The sequence below is a fragment of the Kryptolebias marmoratus genome, linkage group LG9 (assembly GCF_001649575.2).
Source record: "Kryptolebias marmoratus isolate JLee-2015 linkage group LG9, ASM164957v2, whole genome shotgun sequence".
NCBI classification, from domain to species: Eukaryota; Metazoa; Chordata; class Actinopteri; order Cyprinodontiformes; family Rivulidae; genus Kryptolebias; species Kryptolebias marmoratus.
The window spans coordinates 1,285,008-1,291,318 of record NC_051438.1 but is presented as its reverse complement, the minus strand read 5'-3'; positions in this window follow the sequence as shown (position 1 = coordinate 1,291,318).

Here is a 6,311-nt window from a genome sequence, read left to right as displayed (position 1 = left end):
TGCGCTGCCTGAATAGACTATTTTAACATTATATTAAAACTAATAAGAACATCCACTTAATAAAACAATTCAATATTATTTTTATCACCTGGTCTCAAGAAATGGAAGCTATTCATTTTTCATAAAAATATTAATAAAAAATATAAAATGCTTTAAAATTAGATGTGGCTTATTACTCCAGTCTAATGAAACAATTCAACATCAACTCTTGGTTGGATTTTAATTGTGTATTGTATGAACAACTCATATGCATTAGTGGAAAATAAAAAAAAACCAAGAAGATCAGTAAAGAGACACTTGCACTATAAAAAATAAAACTAAGATGGTTGGTAAAAAAAGAAAAAGAAGGCACCCAAAAAGCCAATAATTTCACACAGTCACCTGCGAGGAGCTATTCATACCCTCCAACCCTCGCAGTTTATAAATGTATAAATAAACTGCTTGTAACTCTGTAAAACTCTGTTACTGTACTGAAAGAGAACTGACAACTGCCTTTGTTGACGGCTTGCAATCAAAGATTTAAAACTGCTTAAATGAGCCCTGGACTCCAGTGATTTATTTATTGTATTCTCATTTGTAATCTTCTCTTCATTGCTGGACAAACTTTTCAACTATCTTTCGCGGGAGGACCAAGGTAAATTTAAGCTTTTAAGCAGAATAAAATTTTAAAAAATCCGGAAAAGACCTTATTATTCACTGCAAATTTTTCACAACAGTAGCTTGATAGAAAGTTGTGGAACCAGGAGGTTAAGCCAGGAGAAATGAACCAAGAGCTTCTGTATCTTTTGCTGCAGGAGCTTCAGCAGTGGCAGTCAGGTGATCTGGTCTGGGACCTTCTTAGGGATGACATGTCCCAGGAATGGATACTTGACTGACCAAAGGAGCTTTTGTTGAAATTGATCTGATGGCCTAAGCCTTGCTGTTCCTTGATGTAACCATATATGATAATCTCATCCAAATAGTTCTGGAAATCTTTTAGAACTATTTGCATTCTATTTCGGAAGGCAGATGGTGCTGACGCAAGTTCAAAAAGAACTTGGGTGAACTCAAAAAGTCCCTCATGTGCTATAAAACCAGTAAGGTTGTGGCTATCAGGGTTGAGAGGCAGTTGATGATAGGTGTTAGGGTTTTTCAATATTACCAGCCTTTGTGTTTAAGTGCAAAACATGCCTATGTGTCACACCGGATGTCAGAGATATTAATTGAGTTCATTTGTATCATGTTTACATTTCATCGTGCTTGCAGGCGTCAGCAAATCACCTAAGTAGGCCAGCCAATCACCCAAGTAACGTCACTGTAGCTCTGATAATCTTTGTATCAGGAATGATAGACAGAATGTTTCACTACATGCTGTAAGTTCTGTTTGTGTGATTAATCTGTGTGGCAGAACCGGTCCTGACCGATTCAGCCCCCACCCATTCCTTGTTTCTAATAAAAAGATGCTGCTGCTACAGGACTTCAGAACTTGCTGGAGTTTGACCTGAAAGGTCATTCCTCGAGTGACTTCTCCTTTTGCAAAAGTATCCTAAAAGACAATTTACTCTCTCTCTCTGTGGTTCTTTGTTTAGGTTGGGTAACTTAGAAAACCCCCAACAATAAGTTTAGTTTAAATCAATCTGCCTCAAATGTCTGGCACCAGCCAGATTTGAGGACAAGTCCTCCATATGAGGCTGGGGATGACAGTCCATTATTACACTTTCATTCCATTCACATTGATCAACACAAAGCCTCAAGTCTCCTTTGCGTTTTTATGCCACCACTAGAACTCACCCACTCAGACACCTCGTAGCTTCCCCACTTCCCCTTTTCCCTCACAGCGTTGTTCCGCGCTGCTGTGGGTAAGTCAGAGGAAAGTTCGCTGCTGCGAACGCTGTTTATTATTGTTCGTTAGAGTCATTGTCATTTTTCTTTTGGCGTGAACATGTCCCCCAGTCTGTGCCGGTCCAGCGCAGCTTGCTTCGTGTTTTTATTTTAAGTTACACTTTTTATTTCTGTTTAATTAACTCTGTCCCACTGTATTGTGTTGTTGTAGACACCGGGTGGCGTTTTTCTCCTCTTGTTTTTAGTTTTTTGTGATTTTTGTAAGGAGATTTCTTTTTTTGTTGATTTTTGAAGAAAATGTAGACAGCGTTGTTTCGCGCTGCTGTGGGGCTAGAGTGCAGGGAGGTGATGAGAAGATTTATTTGTTTTTACTCTTCTCCCCCAGAATAAAATATCCCGTTGTGAAGCCTAGCTGAATGACTTCAGGAAATTCATTTATACCACCCGTCACAGCAGCACCAACACTGTTTATAGTGGGGATGGTGTGCTGCTGACCTCGACTCGGGATGTCGGGGTCGGTGGGCAGAATACTTCGAAGACCTCCTCAATCCCACCAGCACATCTTCCATTGAGGAGGCGGAGCCTGGGGACTTTGGGTAACCTCCAATCTCCGGTGCTGAGGTCACTGAGGTGGTTAAAAAGCTCCTCGGTGGCAAGGCTCCGGGGGTGGATGAGATTCGCCCGGACTTCTTAAGTCTCTGGATGTTGTAGGGTTGTGTTGGTTAACGCGACTCTGCAATATTGCATGGACATCAGAGGCAGTTCCCCTGGAATGGCAGACCGGGGTGCTGGTCCCGGAGAGACTGTGTTCCAATTACAGAGGGATCACACTCTTAAGCCTCCCTGGTAAGGTCTATTCGGGGGTTCTGGAGAGGAGGGTCTGTCGGATAGTTGAACCTCGGATTCAGGAAGAGCAGTGTGGTTTTCATCCTGGTCGTGGAACACTGGACCAGCTCTATACCCTCAGCAGGGTCCTTGAGGGTGCATGGGAGTTTGCCCAACCAGTCTACATGTGTTTTGTAGACTTGGAGAAGGCGTTCGACCGTGTCCCTTGGGGAATACTGTGGGGGGTACTCCAGGAGTATGAGGTACTAGGCCCTTTGATACGGGCTTGTAGGTCCGTATATGACCGGTGTCAGAGCTTGGTCCGCATTGCCGGTAGTAAGTCAGACTCATTTCCGGTGAGAGTTGGACTCCGCCAAGGTTGCCCTTTGTCACCGATTCTGTTCATAATGTTTATGGACAGAATTTCTAGGCACAGCCAAGGTGTTAAGAGGATCTTAGGATTACGTCTCTGCTTTTTGCAGTTGATGTGGTCCTATTGGCTTCATCAGGCCGTGATCTATAGCTTTTGCTGGAGCAGTTCGCAGCCAAGTGAGAAGCAGTTGGGATTAGGATCAGTGCCTCCAAATCCAAGGCCATGGTCTTGAGCCGGAAAAGGGTAGAGTGCCTTCTCTGGGTCAGGGAAGATGTCCTGCCCCAAGTGGAGGAGTTTAAGTATCTCAGGGTCTTGTTCACGAATGAGGGAAAAATGGAGTGGGAGATCGATAGGCTGATTGGTGCAGCATCTGCAGTGAAGCAGGCACTGTACCAATCTGCCGTGGTGAAGAGAGAGCTAAGTCAAAAGGCAAAGCTCTCGATTTACCGGTTGATCTACGTTTCTACCCTCATCGATAGTCACAAGCTTTGGGTGGTGACCAAAAGAACGAGATTGCGAATACAAGCGGCTGAAATGAGTTTTCTCCACAGGGTGTCAGGGCTCTCCCTTAGAGATAGGGTGAGAAGCTCCGTCCACTGCTTCTCCACGTCGAGAGGAGCCAGTTGATGTGGTTCAGGCATCCCTGGTGAGGGATGCCTGAGCGCCTCCCTGGTGAGGGATGCCTGAGTGCCTCTCTGGTGAGGGATGCCTGAGCGCCTCCCTGGTGAGGTGTTCCAGGCACGTCCCACTAGGAGGAGGCTGAGAGGAAGACCTAGGACACGCTGGAGGGACTATGTTTCTCGGTTTGCCTGGGAACGCCTTGGGATTCCCCCGGAGGAGCTGACCCAAGTGGCTGGGGAGAAGGAAGTCTGGGTTTCCCTGCTTAGTCTGCTACGCCCGCAACCCGACCCCGGATAAGCAGAAGAAGATGGATGGATGGATGGATGGATGGATGGAATATTGCACTTTTTGGGAAGTGCTACTTTTGCTTTAGGTGAATGAGAATGTTTGTTTGGGTAATGGAAGATATTGTAATCTAAAGTTTGCACTAAATGCATTTATGCATGTTGTGTTACTTCTTGTCACGGAATTGTGCTGCAACACTATGGGGCAGAAGAACTCCAGAGGAAGAGAAGACGAAAAGCAGTTCGATAATAGTGCTGTGGTGATTTAGTTTTTTTCCTATGTTATGGTTTTGTTTTATTTTTATTTAGTTTGTTTGGTTTCTGTCTTGTCTCTTGTTTCATGTTTCATTTGCTCCTCCTCAGTCTCTCTCTTTATCTCCCTGCCACACCTACACCTGTCCCCACTTTGTAATCACGTCACCTGTCTCCATTTACCTAATTATCCTCAGTCTTTAAAACCCAGTCATTGCCTTCCACACTCCGCTGGTTGGTCCATTGTTATTTGTTTCATCGTTACTGGTTGTTTGTTTCCGTCCTGCTTGTTCCCGGTCCTGTTTCTGTTAGTTTTTAGTTTGTTCTTTATTTGTTTGCTGCCTCGTCAGCTTTTGTTTTGTTAACTTTTCTTATTTAATAAATTAAGTTCTTTTTTAAGATGAGTCTGCGTTCAGGTTTCTTCTGTGTAACTCCCGATCTTGACAGAATGAACCAGCCAGACCAGAACCCAGCGGACTCATTTTTTTCTTTTTCCGACCTTCCTGAAGATGATTTTTTTTTGCTCCACGTCGCAGTGAGGGAGTACTGCGATGTGGAGGCCACTTCTCGGGACATTCAGGTCCGTTTTTGGGCAGCCCATGCCCTCCTGAAGGAGGCTCTCCGTCACCCCGGGCTGGAATCATCCCCGGGGATGGATGAGATCCTCAGAGATGCCAGGAGGGATTATGCACGAGGATGCACTTCCTGGTCTCCCGCATCAGCTGCTCTCTCTGTGTCTCCTGTGGCTACTGCTCACTCTGTGTCTCCTGTGACTGCTGCTCACTCGTGTCTCCGGTGGCAGCCGCTCCTCCCGTGTCTCCAGTGGCTGCTGCGTTTCCAGAGATCCCAGTCTCCCGAAGACGGAGGCGTCGAAAAAGAAAGGAACGGGTCGACTGTGGGGTCTTTCCGTTGCTCATGCTGGTGGAGGAGGAGAAAAGGAAAGGGCGTCTCCGTTCTGGGGAACACGCTTGGTCTGCAGACCAGTTCCGCCGGCGGTGGCGAAGTCCTCAGTTCCGCCGGATGCCACCACGTTCTCTTCAGTTCCGTCTCCTGATCCACCTGCAGTGCCTTCAGTCTTGTCTCCTGTCTCATCTACAGAGCCCTCTGAGCTCCCTTTGCCCTCTGCCAAGCCCTCTGAGCTCCCTGCGCCCTCTGCCGACCCCTCTGAGTTCCCTGCGCCCTCTGTTGAGCCCTGGGACCTCCCTGCGCCCTCTGCCGAGCCCTGGGACCTCTCTGCGACCTCTGCCGAGCCCTGGGACCTCTCTGCGCCCTCTGTTGAGCCCTGGGACCTCCCTGTGCCTTCTCTGCCGGTCAGCGTTCCTGAGGGGAATGGCGACGCTTCTCTGCCGGTCGGCGTTCCTAAGGGGGTCTACGACATCTGTCGGCCGGTCGGCTTTCCTAAGGGGAACGGTGACGCCTCTCTGCCGGTCGGCTTTCCTGTGAGGGTTGGCGAGGAGGACGGTCCACCATCCAGTGTCTCGGTGGGGGTCGGAGGCAGCGCCCTCACGCCGCAGACGGCACTTGGGCCGCCCACCTGAACTCTGGCTCCGCCGAGGACAGTGATCGGGCCGCCCTCTGAAACTCTGGCTCTGCCGAGGACGGCGCCCAGGCCGCCCTCCCAAACTCTTGCTCCGCTGAGGACGGCGCCCGGGCCGGCCCCCTGAACTTTTGCTCCGTTGTGGTTGGCACCCGGGCCGTCCACCTGAACTCTAGTCCCATACCTGGGTGGTTTTTGAGTTTCTGTGCGTTTTTCCCCAGTTTTTTTCTGGTCGGTTTTTTGTTTTGTATTTTTTTTTTTTTGCTTGTTTTTTCAGTTTAGCCCTCTGTCCTGTGTTTTGTTTTTACCCCCCACCTCCCTCCCGTGCTAGGTATTTTTGTTTTTCTTGGGCCTGTCTAGGGCCGGCCCTTGAGAGGGTAGTACTGTGGTGATTTGGTTTTTTTCCTATGTTATGGTTTTGTTTTATTTTTATTTAGTTTGTTTGGTTTCTGTCTTGTTTCATGTTTCATTTGCTCCTCCTCAGTCTCTCTCTTTATCTCCCTGCCACACCTACACCTGTCCCCACTTTGTAATCACGTCACCTGTCTCCATTTACCTAATTATCCTCAGTCTTTAAAACCCAGTCATTGCCTTCCAC